The sequence below is a fragment of the Tachyglossus aculeatus genome, chromosome 18, assembly GCF_015852505.1.
Source record: "Tachyglossus aculeatus isolate mTacAcu1 chromosome 18, mTacAcu1.pri, whole genome shotgun sequence".
Classification (NCBI taxonomy): Eukaryota; Metazoa; Chordata; class Mammalia; order Monotremata; family Tachyglossidae; genus Tachyglossus; species Tachyglossus aculeatus.
In genome coordinates, this window is record NC_052083.1 from 17466329 (window position 1) to 17483121 (window position 16793).

At 42.5% G+C, this 16793-nt stretch overlaps 1 long non-coding RNA gene across 3 annotated transcripts in view; it reads left to right on the forward strand.

The window, feature by feature from the left end:
• The window catches only part of LOC119940109, a 143720-nt gene that overhangs the window by 58632 nt on the left and 68295 nt on the right, over nt 1–16793 (forward strand). For all 3 annotated transcript variants that reach the window (XR_005454881.1, XR_005454880.1, XR_005454879.1), the window contains exon 2: nt 13380–13491. This is a non-coding gene — a long non-coding RNA (uncharacterized LOC119940109). The remainder of the gene's footprint in view (nt 1–13379; nt 13492–16793) is intronic.

A 16793-nucleotide genomic window follows, 5' to 3' on the forward strand; every position in this document is an offset into this window, starting at 1 on the left:
AGTCACACAGCTGACAATTGGCAGAGCTAGGATTTGAGCCCACGACCTCTGACTCCCAAGCCTGTGTTATTTCCACTGAGCCACGCTCCTAGCGTGCTGGCGTAGATACACGGTAACAGGTTGGACACAGTCCATGTCCCACTTGAGGTTCACAGTCTTAAACCCCATTTTATGGATGAGGTAACTGAGGCACAGAGAAGTGAAGTGACTTGCCCCGGGCCACTCAGCAGACAAGTGGTAGAGCTGGGGTTAGAACCCAGGTCCTTTGACTCCCAGACTCTCGCTCTATTCACTAGGCTATGCTGCTTTTCCAGTCTCCAGCATGAGAAGCAGCATGGCTCAGTGGAAAGAGCACGAGCTTTGGAGTTAGATGTTATGGGTTCAAATCCCAGCTCCGCCAACTGTCAGCTGTGTGACTTTGGGCAAGTCACTTAACTTCTCTGTGCCTCAGTTACCTCATCTGTAAAATGGGGATTAAAACTGTGAGCCCCCCAGGACAACCTGATCACCTTGTAACTTCCCCAGTGCTTGGAACAGTGCTTTGCACATAGTGCTTAACAAATACCATAATTATTATTATTATGATTATTACCAGCCGTGTTGGAGCCCTGAGGGACATTTCCATCTTCCATGGCAAGGGGAAGGAGACAGGGCCATCAGAAGCCCTCAGTCTCACTCCGCTGCGGTGATTACATCTGCGTGGGGCAAACCTAACAAAAGATTGGAAAAATAAAGTTATAGATCCTAACGGGTCTTAATGTGGCCCACTATTGGGTAGGGACTGTCTCTATATGTTGCCAACTTGTACTTCTCAAGTGCTTAGTACAGTGCTCTGCACACAGTAAGCGCTCAGTAAATACAATTGATGATGATGATGATTGGAAAAATAAAGCTATAGATCCTAACGGGTCTTAATCGGGCTAACGTTATCTTACTCATTAGCTAGGTAATAACCAGGAATTTGGTATATGGTATACTTTCGGTCGCTCTTGGACATGAAAGGATCAGAGAGTGTTACATGGAGGTTATACAAACACCCATCTTAAGGATTATTTTGTTTGATGTTGATTTTTATGTCCCTGAGATCTTATGTATATCTCGAGATCTAGGAAATACTCCGAAGTACCACAGTAAACAGAAAATATGGCCTTGAGTCACATCTTTTGTTTCCTACAGTGATACCTTTGTGTTGCTGGGCTGATTCCCAGATTCCCAGCTAGGGCTCTCAGGCTTGGGAACAGAATTTTCCATTATGTGGTGACACATCTGCTCCTTCAGAAAACAAAGTTCTAGCAAAGAAAATGAGGCCTGTCCCGCTTGGTGATTTAGATTTCAAGATTTCAGAGAAGCAGCATGGCCTGTGCCTGGAAGTCAGAGGATCGGGGTTATAATCCTGGCTCTGCCATCTACCTGACGTGTGACCTCGGGCAAGTCACTTAGCTTCTCTTTGCCTCAGTTTTCTCCTCTGTAAAATGGGGATTAAATACCTGTTTTCCCACCTCCTATTTAGTTAGCTGTAAGCCCCATGGAGGACAAGGATTGTCTCTGACCTGATACCTTGTACCATACCCAGAGCTTAGTATAGTAGAGAGGCAGCGTGGCTCAGTGGAAAGAGCGCGGGCTTAGGAGGCAGAGGTCATGGGTTCGAATCCCACCTCCCCCACATGTCTGCTGTGTGACCTTGGGCAAGTCACTTCACTTCTCTGTGCCTCAGTTCCCTCATCTGTAAAATGGGGATTAAGACTGTGAGCCCCACATGGGACAACCTCATCTCCTTGTGTTCCCCCAGCGCTTAGAACAGTGCTTTGCACATAGTAAGCGCTTAACAAATACCAACATTATTATTATTATTACAGTATTCCGCACATATTAAGCACTTAAATACCGCAATTATTATTATTACTGGGAATGAAGAAAAGAATGACATTTGCCTTTGGGGTTGACAGAATTTCTCCTACCATCACAAATGAATTGATGAACAAGGACTTCACTCACATACGTTTATTTTAAGGAAACCTCCCCCCGCCCCAATTCAGTTCATCTCATTGGTCCAACTCTTAAGGTGACTCAAGTAGCAGGTGGGAGAGTCCAACATGGGGCCTGCGACTGACTCCCCCTTCTAGACTGTGAGCCCATTGTTGGGTAGGGATTGTTGCTATCTGTTGCCGAATTATACTTTCCAAGCTCTTGGTACAGTGTTCTGCACACAGTAAGAGCTTCTAGACTGTGAGCCCATTGGGTAGGGACCGTCTCTATATGTTGCCAACTTGTACTTCCCAAGTGCTTAGTACAGTGCTCCGTACACAGTAAGCGCTCAATAAATACGATTGAATGAATAAATATGATTGAATGAATGACTGAAAGGCAAGCTGCTAGCTTCTTACCGTCCCCTCCTCTTACAAATGTTCAAATTTGGGTCAGTCCAGATACCCTGACTTCCCTGATTTACGCTACGAGTCTGTTTCGCAGCAGTTGCGTTTCCACGGCGCATGCCGTGATCGTCCCCCTCGATGGACTGATGTGGTTGATTGACACCACACGCAGTAATACTAAATGTGGCAGTTGTGAAGTGCTTACTGTGTACCGAGGTGCTGGGGTAGATGTGATATAGTTCAACCACAGTCTCTACCCCAACAGGACCTCGCCATCTAACGGGGAGGGAGACGGGAATTTGGTCCCCATTTTATAGATGAGGAAACTGAGGCGCCGAATTGTTAAGTGTCTTGCCCAAGGCCACACAATAAGCAAGTGGCAGAGATGTGATTAGAACCCAGGTCTCCCATCTCCAGGCCCGTGCGCTTTCTACTGGACTGTGATGCTTCTCTGTGACTCGTCTGTGGCGTCCCAAAGCCTCCTCTCAATGTGTCCTGGTAATCCTCCTTGGGGTCAGACTTGAACCTTAGCACTGGGTTTGGGACAGGCAGGCCTGAACTGGTCAGAGGGGCCAGGACTGTAAAATGTGTCCAAGGAAAGGCTCTTAAACATAATAAACACATTTAAGGTTTGAAAATGGAATTTCAGTCTGAGAAGCGTGAGCTCAATGTGGGCAGGGATTGCCACTATTTATTGTTGTATTGTTCTTTCCCAAGTACTTACTACAGTGCTCTGCACACATTAAGCCCTTAATAAATACGATTGAATGGATGAATGAACGATTTAAATATTCCTGAGGTTTGTGTTATTTGAGCTGAGAAGAAGACGGTAAGAGTAAGTATTCGGAAAGAAAACAAGAGAATTTATTTTTAGCTAGGAAATAGGCACCTATTTTAAAGCTACCTTAAAAAATCCAGTTTACTTGCTTTAGCCAATGAAGAAGAAAGGAGTACACAAGTACTTCTGCACAATCATTTTCCCAGTACCATTTCAGATTACCGAATTGATAAGGTGTTTAGATTACTGGTCGATAATGATCCGTTTCTCAAGCTGTGTACCGAGCAATGTTAAAAGTTTTTTTGATACTGAAACCTACAGACCTTTTTAAAATATAGATTTCCCTCAGTCAGCATTCTTGCGGGGGGATCGAAATCTGAGAAAAATATACGCTTGCGCCTGCCAAATTGCCATTCCATTTGAGTGAACAAATGTACTTTTTTCCTCCTTTTTTCTTTTACCTTGAAGTGTTGCTGGTAGATTGTGTGGTTACTTTATTGAAAGTAATTCTCCACCCTTTTTGTGTGTGTGTGTGTGTGTGTGTGTGTGTGTGTGTGTGCGTATGTGTGCTGGCTTGGTCCTGGACTATTAATGCCGAATGAGGGACTGGGGGGGAAACGAAAAATGAGTAATGTGTTGGATAGAAGAAAGATACTCAGTGATTTTGCTCTTGGCAGGCTTAGATTTTAGCCACATCACTTATTCTGATGCACTCCTGCAGAAACGGATTCTTATGTTGGCTCTGCACAGGTTTTGTGCACGTCACCATAAAGAGCTCTTTCAGTCATCACTTAATTGAACTTTTTCTGTTGGGTTTCCCATATGAAGGGGTCAAAGTGGGGCATTTCCTTTGCCCATAAAAAAGAAATCTTGAAAGGGGGTCTGTGCTTCTGGAGTCATAATTATCAAAGGTTTGGGGCCTCTCCCACCTGAAGGGCAGCTGCTGGTCGGTGGGGCGGGATTGGAGGGGGGTTGTGTGTTTTTGTGGGGTTTTTTTTTTTGTGTGTGTGTGTGTGTTCCTGCTGTGTTGGAGCGAAGGTTGGGAAGCTTCTGGCTGAAGGTTCTCACTTTGAAAAGTACTTGTTCTTAAAAGCAAGCGTTCCTAGAGATGGCAACCATGAAGTTGTTTGCTTTTACCTTGGAGAGCAGAAGAATGCACAAGCATTCTAGGGAACGGCTCCATCAGCGAGTGAGTTTCTTTCAGAAAGTGGGCAGGAGAGGGTAGAGGAGGGCATTTTGGGCGAGCCCGGGGGAGGATAGTGTGATTTTGCTGACGTTTTTCGTGACTTTTGTGAGTGGGGTTTGATGGTGCTGGTTGGCATGTCATCAGTCATGGTATTTATTAAGTGTTTACGATGTCCCAGGTGCTGGGGGAGATGGGAGATAATCGGATGAGGCACAGTTTGAGGGAGAGAGGGAGTCAAAAAGGGAAATTTCATGGGTAAAATTGTACGCACTTTGTCATGGGATGTCGAATATCTTCCTCTAGACTATAAACTTGTTGGGGGCAGTGAGTGTGACAGTTCTGTTGTTCTATCGTACTCTCCCAAGTGCTTAGTACGGTGCTCTGCAAACAGTAAGTGCTCAATAAATACTATTGATTGAGTGATTTAGTAGGTGTAACAAACCTAGGCTGTATGTACGGGTTGGAGATGGAGTGGCTTAGAAAGCCCTGGTACAATTGCACTTGGGCTCCCTGGTTAGATCTAACTGCTTCCTAACTAGGCTCTCTTTGAAAAGTTTGAGAACTGCCTTCACTTGCTCAGTTGGGAAACTGCAAAACAAAAAAAAACCTAACCGACACACAGCTCTGATTTTCAAAACCCAAAGCAACTTGGATGGCAAATTTGGCCAAATTTAGAAATGGGGAAGAAAAATAAACACCACAGACAATCTATAGGATTGTGGATTTAGGCTAGATTGAGAATATTTAGTGTTTCTTTAATGCATAAGATTTCACCTAGAATATGTAGACAGATATTATACATGTTTTAATTGATGGCTCTGAGAACTTCCATTAGAGTGTTCAGAAAAAAATGGTATTAGAAGCATCCTGAGCTTTTGCTTAAATATATTGAATGCCCATTATTTATAGAAGCTATCAGTCAGTATCCTTTCATAAATCTAACATTGGCTGTATATCAAATGAGGTAAGTGTAGGGGTTCTGGGCAAACCATTCAAATGCCGTTCACAACACCTGGTTCAACACACTGTTAAAAGAACACTGCAAGTTAATACAAACATTTCTTTTCACAGTTCCTGTAATTTGGAAGTTACCACTCATTCTGTCTTGCCTAATCAGCCCGGCTTTTAGGTAGAAACATTTCTCAAGTAATGTGGTTATAAATTGCCCCAAATACATTTACAATTAGTCTTGTTCTAAGGTAGTTAAAACAAAAGAACCTTTTAGATCCGAACTTGGTCGTAAGTGAATTTGTGCATTTGGTGTTCTGTAAGAATTTGTGAACTGTAGGAGTATGCTTAATCTATTCCTTTTCCAACACTATTTACTGTTCTATTTATTTTATTTTTTCAATATGTTTTGTTTTGTTGTCTGTCTCCCCCTTCCAGACTGTGAGCCCATTGTTGGGTAGGGACCGTCTCTATATGTTGCCCACTTGTACTTTCCAAGCGCTTAGTACAGTGCTGTGCACACAGTAAGCGCTCAATAAATACGATTGAATGAATGAATTAATGAATGAATAAAATTGTGAGGGACAAATTACCATTGTCTTAAATCGAAAGGCTCAAAGTCAGTTGTCAAAATTATAATCATCAGCAGAGACCAAAATCATTCATTCATTCATTCAGTAGTATTTATTGAGCGCTTACTGTGTGCAGAGCACTGTACTAAGCGCTTGGGAAGTACAAGTTGGCAACATAAATCAGTCTGTTGATATACCTGATAATGGAATATAATTCAGAGTTGTAGTTGGACCTTACACAAGCAAATTACCTTGGCCATTGCTAAACTGTGGAGAAACAGCATGGCTTAGTGGATAAAGCATGGGCCTGGGGGCGAGAGGACTTGAGTTCTAACCGGAGCTCTGCCACATCTGTGGTGTGACCTTGGGCAAATCACTCAACCTCTCAGTGCCTCAGTTCTCTCATCTGTAAAATGGGAATTAAGACTGCGAGGGCCACATGGGACATGGCCCCACAGCACTTGTGTCTATATATGTACATATTTATAATTCTATTCATTTTATTAGTCATGTGTATGTATCTATAATTTATATTGATGCTATTGATGCCTGTTTACTTGTTTCGATGTCTGTCTCCCCTCCTTTCTTGATTGAGATCCCGTTGTGGGCAGAGATTGTCTCTATTTGTTGCTGAATTGTGCTTTCCAAGCACTTAGTACGGTGTTCTGCACACAGTAAGCGCTCAGTAAATACGATTGAATGAATGAACGAATGGATTGGTTCCAACCTGATTAATCTGTATCTACCCCACCCTTAGTACGGTGTCTGGCACATACTAAGCACTTAACAAATACCATGAATAAATATCACGAATAATAAAACCCCACTGACCCATTAAGTAGATTGCTGTATTAGAAGAGAGCTAATTGCTGCCCGCTGATTTCATTGACCGGAATCTATTTAATGTCACAGACTTTCTCATTGATCAGGGTCATGAACTATGACTTCATGTTTACTTTTCATGTGTGCTACCCAGCAGTTAGGTCAATGCCTGCTCCCTCGACATTAGACATCTATTAAATAGTGATGATGATAATGGTGATGTTGTTGACAGCGAGGCAGATAAAACCAAGGACAGTCAATGACCACAGATGGAGCCTGGCTAATTTTGGATCCTTCATGTGACGCTTTCTCCCCAGGCCCCTCTCTAGAGAAGCAGCGTGGCTTAGTGGAAAGAGCCCGGGATTGGGAGTCAGAGGTCATGGGCTTTAATCCCGGCTCCGCTGCCTGTCAGCTGTGTGACCTTGGGCAAGTCACTTAACGTCTCTGTGCCTCAGTTACCTCATCTGGAAAATGGAGATGAAGACTGTGAGCCCTACTTGGGACAACTGATTATCTTATATCTACCTCAGTGCTTAGAACAGTGCTTGGCACATAGTAGGTGTTTAACAAACACCAACATTATTATTATTATTATTATTAAAAAGAGTCTGGGGGATTTCAAACCTGTAAACTTCTTGTGGGCAGGGATTGTGACTACCACTTTGTACTCTTCCAAACACTGAGTACGGTATTTTGCACAAGGCAAGGGCTCAGTAAATATCATTGATTAAGTAGTTGATTCTTTTAAATATCGATAAGAAGCAGTGTAGCCTAGTGGAAGACAGGTCTGGAAGTCCGAGGACCGGGGTTCTAGTGCTGGGTTCTCCACTTGCCTGTTGTGTGACCTTGGGCAAGTCACTTAACTTCTGTGCCTCAGTTCCCTCATCTGCAAAATGAGGTTTCAGTACGCTTTCTCCCTCCTACTTAGTCTGCGAGCTCCATGTAGGACTTGATTATCTTGTATCTACACCAGTGCTTAGTACAGTGTGTGACCCATAAGGGTTTAACAAGCATTGTCATTATTATTAGTAAGTAGTATTAGTATTTTTAGTATCAATCTCTCATGGCAGGGTGTCGCCATGGAGTCATTCTAAACTGATGCTCTGGGGCTGTGTTGATAAGTCAAATTTATGGCTACAGCTGAGGATTATTTGATTGAAGTTGTTGGCTTTGGACTCTCAGGTCTTGTACTTTTGATTCAGCAAACATATTTTATAGCCTAGTAGTTGAATCACTTTGTGTGTTCGTTCGGAGAGTTTCCCTCCCTCCCTCCTGTCCCCCAAGCCATTTTGCTTTCTGAAAAGAGCTCTCAAAAAGCTGGCCAATTCAAATTACTGTCTGCCTCTCTGGCAATCATGGTATAGTTAGCAGCTCTGCACTCTGTTTTTCAAGCTTTTGCCCCCAACGGTTAGATGCAATTTAGATTCCTGCACTGAGCCTTCTAAATGCATCTACATTGCTGTCACCTCCTCCTGGCTTTTTGCTGGGCCAGTCTCTTGCGGGGAAATGAAAGAACTTTACCACCTGAAAACAAAGCAAGCCTCATCCAATCTCAGCCCTCATTTCACAATCGAGGTGTTATATGCACACTAAGTAGGAGCAGATGAATTACTGTGTCTTAAATGGATTCCTCTGGGAGCCAGGAGTTTAACAGCTCAAGGTGACACACTGCTCTCTTCTGTTTTCTGCTCTAGAGTAATAGCTAGGGCTCAGTGGACGAGACCCCTGTGAGAAAATATTGGCGTCTTGAACTCTTGTACGATTGGAATAAGCATAGTTTATTTGGATAACTCCAAGCAATCATTGCTTTCATTTGACCGGATAGTGCTAAATAGGTTCCATTCAAAACCCTTCACTTTTAACAGCCGAATGGCCTAGTGGATAGAGCACGGGCCTGAGAATCAGAAGTATCTGGGTTCTAATCCTGGTTCCGCCACTTGTCTGCTGTGTGACCTTGGGGAAGTCATTTAACTTCTTTGTGCCTCCATTTTTTCATCTGTACAATGGGAATTAGGACTGTGAGCCCCATGTGAAACAGGGACTGTGTTCAACCTCATTTGAAATTTGTTATTTCAATCAATCAATCATATTTATTGAGCTCTTACTGTGTGCCGAGCACTGTACTAAGTGCTTGGGAAGTACCAGTTGGCAACATATAGAGACAGTCCCTACCCAACAGTGGGCTCACAGTCTAGAAGGGGCTCACAGTCTAGAAGACTTTTATTTCACCATAAAAGTGCACTCTGCATTGAAATACCAAAAAACTTCTTGTTCTAGAAGCGCATTTTTCAAGCCATAATAGTAAACCACTGTTGTCTTCACTTTTGAGAAAGCTGAAGAAACATACACATGTAGATTGCTTTGTTCTTCCCTCCTTTGGTTTCTTCTAAAGTGTCTTAATTTTATTAAACACAGGGGTAAGGCCATTTGTCTAGTGCATCCAGAAGCTTGGCAAAGAACATTCATTCATTCATTCATTCAGTGGTATTTATTGAGTGCTTACTCTGTGCAGAGCACTGTACTAAGCGCTTGGAAAGTACAGTTCAGTAACAGAGACAACCCCTACCCAACAATGGGCTCACAGTCTAGGAGGGGGGAGACAGACATCAAAACAAGTAAACAGTCTGTGCGTGCCCACATTATGGATTATGGAAAGGATTCTCAGTTCCCCCAAATGCCTTTTCATCCACCCTATCGTGTGGATGGAATATTTTCTAAGTGTTTGTGTCTGGGTGGAGGGAGAGAGAGAAAGAGAGAGGTACTTTTTGACTAAATTGGATGATATGAAAAGTTCCCTGTGCCTATACTGACAGAGGCAAATTAGCTTTAATATTTTCTCACACTGGTTTGTAAAACCGTAACAGAGTTCATCGGTGTGATGTCATCAACTGGGTGTGCATGGCTATCAAATAAAATAAACATGCCAGTATATATGTTTATATAAACGTGGGGGCCAGATTTAAGTGTCTCCAACACTTCATTGCAGAGGACCATTTGTTTTTGTGGTAGTTATATAGAGTTTTTTTTATTTAGCCAAATATTTTCCCAGTGATTAACAGACTAACAGAAATAGCTGAGTACTGATTTTAATTGCTGCTCAAATTTGCTACTTCTGCAGCTCTTTCTTAAATGAGATCCTGATTTCTAACTTTTGTACAGATGCCAGAGGTGTTCTAGTGACCAAAAGAAAAAGGCTTGATAATTTTGAGACTCATTTCTCTGAAGCATTTGCGACACACTCTACCTGTGAATTAATATTTGGGTGTTGGCAGCGTGGTTTTGGGGCATCCAATGTAGATCGTGTTTCTTTTTGAATGAGTTTGCAACTTGAGTTGGACCAATAAGAAAATGAAAGACAGCAGTGGATAGTGTGATGTATTTGGCGTAGAGTTTCTATATCTGTTATTACACCTGGAAACTGAAAAGAAAATGGTTCTTTTGGGGTGGTGTCAGAGTGATGGATGGGTCTGCAGGCAGTGTTGGGAAATGAGAAAAAGGGCACCTGGGAGACTGTAGGAGAGGGCTTTAGGTACATTAGGAGGGTTACATTGCCAGGAGCAGTTGGTCAGAAAAATCAGGACAGTTTGAGTGAAAGTGGTGGGTTTATCGGTTGCCATTAAAATGATCGAATTAATCAGACCACTGTTCTTCAAACATGTGTATATGTGTGTAAACACACATTTGATGCCCTGAAGGAATTTCAGTTGAAGTAGCTGCCGAGTCACTGTGACACAATTGGTGGTCATGAGAAATGAAGCTGATGGTTTCCAGTCAGACTTCGCTTACACTTAATCGTATGCTGAGTGATGGCTGGATATTTAATTTTGAGAAATGTAAATATGGCCTTCTAACCAGTTTTATGCGACCCCAGTTTCAGAAAAATGAGATCTGTCCAGTAAGTTTAGTGATTTTTTCATGAAGAATTAGGCATTTCAAGAAGGTTCCAGAAATTTGGAAAAGCACTTAAACTGCTTGTGAAATTTATGTTTATTAAATATTAACATAATTTATTTTGTTAAATATTAAACATAATTGATTATGTTTATGCTTATAGGAGAGTTGGTATGGCAGGGTTTCTACAGTGACAAACGGGAGATGGAGCCTTCACGAATCATGGAAGAATATTAAAATGACCCATATTCTGGGAGCTGAGTTTTGTGACAAATAATAATAATAACTGTGGTATTTAAGTGCTTGCTATGTGCCAAGCACTGTACCAAATGCTGGGTAGATGAGAGATAATCGGGTTAAACACAGTCCCTGTCTTACCTGGAGCTCGCCTTCTAAGGAAGAGGGAGACCAGCTGTCGAACCCCCATTTTACAGAGAAGAAAACGGAGACACAGAGGTGTTAAGTAACATGTCCGAGGTCACATGGTAAGCAAGCATCAGAGCCAGGATTAAGAACCATGTCATTGGACTCCCGGGCCGGTGCTCTTTCCACTAGGCCACACTGCTTCCCCACACAAACATGGCCTCTGTCAACTAGATGCTTGCCATCTAAAACGGAATAACGTGGATATACAGAGGCACGTGGCAGATTTGGGAAGAATATTAACTAACATCACTGAGCGAACGTTTCCTCTGCTCTTATTTGGAGTGATCAGTAGGATTTGTGATCTGGCCATTTTCATATTCCATTTGCTTTGAGATCAGTTGCCCTGCCTGTCAAGCAGGTTTCGATTCCCTGTTTGGGAGGCAAAAGTCTTTGAGAAGCAATGTGACTTAGTGGATAGAGCTTGGGCCAGGGGCCTGAGATGGACCTGGGTTCTAATTCCGGCTCTGCCACATGCCTGCTGTGTGACCTTGGGCAAGTCAATTAACTGCCCTGGGCCTCAGTTACCTCATCTGTAAAATGGGGATTAAGTGTGAGAGCCACATGTGGGACATTATTTATTTATATTAATATCTGCCTCCCCCTCTAGACTGTGATCTTGTTGTGGTCAGGGAATGTGTCTGTTGTTATATTGTACTCTCCCAAGCACTAAGTACAGTGCTTTGCACACAGTAAGTGCTCAATAAATATGATTGAATAAATGCGTGAAAAACATGATCATCTCGTATCTACCTCAGCACTTAGTGCACTGCTTGGTACATAGTACGTTTAACAAATACCACAATCATTATTATTATTATTATTATTATTATTATTATTATTAGTAGTAGTAGTAGTAGTTATTGCTTGATAGGGAAGGAAATAGATGGCCTCAGAGTGTATTATAGGTAATAATAATAATAATTGTGGTATATGTTAAACGTTTATTTTGTGCCAAGTACTGTATTACGTGTTGGGTTGGAAACTAACAAATCGGGTTGAACACAATACAGACTCTGTCCCACAAGGAACTCTCAGTTCTAATACTACTCCAGTAGTGTTGATCTTCTGTACTGGTTGCTTAGCTCCTACAGCAGAGTATTAAAAACACCGTTGCTTGCCCTTATAATTAACTGGGAGAGGTAGACACAAAATAGACAGGTAGGAGATGCAGATGGCTAGAATAAGACTTTGGAGAGATGCATAAGTCCAATAAATCAGTGCTTAAATAGAGTACATAGACTGGTATGTAGAGAGAGATGATGTTGATGATGGCATTTGTTAAGCGCTTATTATGTGTAAAGCACTGTTCTAAGCACTGGGGAGGTTACAAGGTGATCAGATTGTCCCACGTGGGGCTCACAGTCTTCATCCCCATTTTACAGATGAGGTAACGGAGGCACAGAGAAGTTAAGTGACTTGCCCAAAGTCACACAGCTGACGATTGGCGGAGCCAGGATTTGAACCCATGACTTCTGACTCCGGGTGACTCAGAGTGCATAAGCACTGAGGTGGCAGTGGGGAGGATACTAGAGCCCGGGCCTGGGACTTAGAAGGTCGTGGGTTCTAATTCTGGCCCCCACCACTTGTTCTGTGTGACCTTGGGCAAGTCACTTAATTTCTCTGTGTCTCAGTTTCCTCATCTGTAAAATGGGAATTAAGACTGAGCCCAATGTGGGACAGGGACTGCGTCCAACCCGATTAGCTTGCATATACCCCAGTTCTAAGAACAGTGCTTAGCACATAGTAAGCAGTTAACAAATGCCATCATTATTGCTGTTATCTGGGGAGAAGAAAGTTAATCTGGGAAAGCCCCCTGGAGGAGGTGGGATTTCAGAAAGGTTTTGAAGATGGAAGGAGCTATGGTTTAGCAGATTGGAAGGGGAGGAAATTCTTGGCAGAAGGAAGGGGTGTGAACAAGGACCTAGAAAGATAAAGTGAGGGAAAGTGATAAGGTTCCTTTGGGAAGATCCTAAGAGTCCGAGAAGTGGGTGAAAAGGCCTGGTAAGAGGGAGAGAGCTGATGGAGCCTTGGAGCCAGATGTCTGGTGGTGTTGCTTAATGTGGAGGGAAATTAGTAGCCAAGAGAGGTTTTTTAGGAGGGGGTCAGAAATTTGAACTGAGTGGCATTTTAGATGGTTGAGGCTGCCTTGGGGTACTGAAAACTGAGGAGTGGAAAGCTTGGAGGAAGAGAGATGGCCAATATGGCAGTGTAGTTTGGAGATGACAAGAGCTGGAACTAAAATTATGATGGGTGGAAAGCAACGGATGCATCTGAGAGATACTATGGAGAAAGAGTCTGCAGGATTTGGCAATAGACTGAACGTTGTCCTTTTAAAGAGATGGCAGAAGCGGAAAAAGAAGACATGGTTTCATTCTCTTTTTCAGCCTGAAGAACTGACTTCGAGTTCCCACACTTTTAAGAAGAAGTCCTTTAAAAAGTCCAAAGGGTGCAGCGTCTGCAAGCAAGTTATTGAGAGACAAGGTATTTCATGCCAAGGTGCGTGGGTATCCTATTGATTCTTTTGTTGTTGTAAAGAAAATGTTTTTGGAATTTCCCAACAGTCACAATTCTGGAGTTCCCCTTTCCACATTGCAGGTTTGCCATTTGTTTGTAGTCGTTGTTTGGCAAGTGGTAATTAGATTTCTATAAATATGTGGTTGTATGAGTTATGTTATTTGGGAAGGTGCCCAAAGAAAGAGAAATTAGTATTGCTGTGTGTAATTTATCTGTCTGATGCTGCTACTGGCCATTCTTCTCCTTGCAACGTTATTTTCACATAATAATAATAATAATAACAATAATAATAATAATAATAATAATAAAGATAACTGTGGTATTTGTTAAGTGCTTACTCTGTGCCAAGCACTTTACTAAGTGCTGGAGTAGATACAAGATGATCAGATCCCACGCGGAGCTTACAGTCTAAATAGGAGGGAAAACAAGTATTGAATCCCAATTTTGCAGATGAGAGAACTTTGGCATGGAGAAGTTGTAACTTTTCCCAAGCTCACATGGCAGGAATGTGGTGGAATCAGGATTAGAATCCAGGGTCTCTGACTTCTGGGCCCATGTTATTTTCACTAGGTCACACTACTTCACACTACCATGCTAGGTAGGAGAAACAGAAACGTTCATTGACTTATCTCCCTCCTCTTTTGCTCATTATTTGCTCTTCTAGAATAAGCTGGGAAACATGCATTGACTTATCTCCCTCCTCTTTTGCTCATTATTTGCTCTTCTAGAATAAGCTCCTTGTGGACAGGGATCCTCTAATCCCCCTAGCACTTTGTACTGTTTTCTGCACACAGTAAGCACTCAATAAATACCACTGATCTTCTGGGTGGGAAGGAAGAGCAAGTGGGTGGATTTCGGAGGAGGTGATTCTGCATTTTTTTTTTTTGTAGTTAAATCCATTGCTCTTCTAAGCGTTCAGTAGTCCTCAAGAAATATTATTGGTACAGATATTAAGAAATTCTATTTGTGGATTTACAAATCATAATGTCCTCTTTTTCCACTGGCTTTACATTAATGCCATGATTTTTGATTATTTATGATTAAGAAGTGTTCTCAAATTGTGAAATGACCATTTATGATAAGTAACAAATAACGGTACCTATATAAACTTTACTCTGTAATGTTTATTTTTGGCAGTTAGTACATATCTGCTGACATATATATTTGCTTTAAATTCTTTTAAGATATTTCTAGACAGTTCTGTAGCTGTCAGCAGCAGCACTTAGAAAAATCTAAGAACTGCAGTGACCTTTCCTTCCAAGTTTCCCTGTGAATACATCCAGAAAGGCTGGCATGTGAATAGGCCTTTCTTTTAAATGTGCAGGCGACTCTGATACATTGTTATGCTACCTTTGTAATCTCTACCTGGCCAATTTCCAGTGAGAATTATCTTGCCATTTGTTTTAGATGCATTGGACTTTATCCACGGAAGGGGTACAGGGGTGATGAAAGTGCAGCCTAGAATGTACTTTTTCTGTCCCTGACTCCCTGCCATTTCATTTCCTAGCACAGTACACTCCTGACTATTGACTCAGGCCCACGACATTTTGCTTCCATCGAACTCCTGGTGCTTTAGGGACTCTCCATTCCCATGCACACACTGGGGATTCTCGCGACTCCCATCATGAATTTAATAATGCTTTCCGGGCCTCTCATCTCCCTCAAGGAGGCTCTGGACTCTTCCTTGTCCAGACTCTTCTCCTTGCTCCAACCCAATCAATCAGTGGTATTTATTGAGCACTTACCATGTGCAGTGCGTTGTACTGAACGCTTGGGAGAGTACACTGCAGTTGGGTGTGTATTTGTTACAGCTTTCCATTTTCTTCACGGCATTTGTTAAGCACTTCAATTCCATCATATTTATTGAGCGCTTACTGTTTGCAGAACACTGTACTAAGCGCTTGGAAGAGTACAGTATAACAATAAACATAAGAGCATTTCTCTAAGGATAACTGCTGAACCCCTTTTGTTCCAGAGCTTTTGTGTTCCCCTCCCAGGGATCTTTGTAATGTAAGCTTGTTGTGGGCAGGGAGTGTGTTTATTGTTATATTGTACTCTCCCAAACAGTACAGTGCTTTGCAGACAATAAGAGCTCAGTAAGTACAATTGAATGAATAAATGAATGAATGTTTGAGCTGAGGAATTCAGTGGGATGAGCTGCTGAACATGAAAGAAAGGGAATGAAAGTGGCTGCCTGAAAACTGGACTGTCCAGTAGAAAACTGATGACTGGTCACCTTCTCTCTACTGGACTCACCCAGGTAACCTCTGCATGATTTATTTCTTAGGGGTGGACGTCTAGGACTCAGTCTGGGACTCTCACTGAACTGAAAAAGGTGCTTCAAGGGTTGGTTGTGAGCCTGTTGTTGGGTAGGGATTGCCTCTATCTGTTGCCGAATTGTGCTTTCCAAGCGCTTAGTACAGTGCTCTGTACACAGTAAGCACTCCCTAAGTATGATTGAATGAATTGATTGTTTGGCCGCAAGTAATGCTTTTCTCTCAGAGTCATTTTTTATCCAAATGGTCTTGGTGCCATCAACTAGCCATTAGTTGGTCATGATGCCTGGCTGTAGAGAAATGTTTTTTCCTTGTCTACTTTGGAGGGGTCCTTTGTTCCCTTAGAACTGCTGTAACACTGCTTCTCCTTTCCTTGCAGGTGTCTTTATTCTCACACTAGTCCTGCCTCCCTCTTTATATCTGACAGACAATTAGTCTCCCTACCTTCAAAGCCTTACCGAAGGTACATCTCTTCCAAGAAGCCTTCCCTGACCAAGGCGTCATTTCCTCCTTTCCCACTCCCTTCTGCCTCACTCTGATTTGCCCCATATAGTCACCCCTCCCTCAGCCCCACAGCCCTTGGGTACAAATTGGTAATTTATCCATCTCCCCCTGTAGACAACAAGCTCATTATGGGCAGGGAATGTGTCTGCCAACACTGTTGTATTGCATTTTCCCAAGCGTTTAGTACAGCACTCTGCACACAGTAAGTGCTCAGTAAATGTGATTGACTGATTGATCGAACAGCCTTAACCTTTGGGAGGTCACTTTTACATATATTGATTGTGCTGTTAGTGTATATTCTTGGAATGTTCTGAACAATGGACTGCCCAGCACTTGGTTCTACACATGGCTGCCTCCTGTAAATTGCACGGGGCTTGCTTGCTTCCTTTGATATTGTGTCCCCTCCTTTTTTTTTTTGTTATGGTACTTTTTAGGTGCTTACTATGTCGCAGGCACTGAACTAAGCACTAATCAGGTTGGACACAGTCCATGTTCCATGTGGCT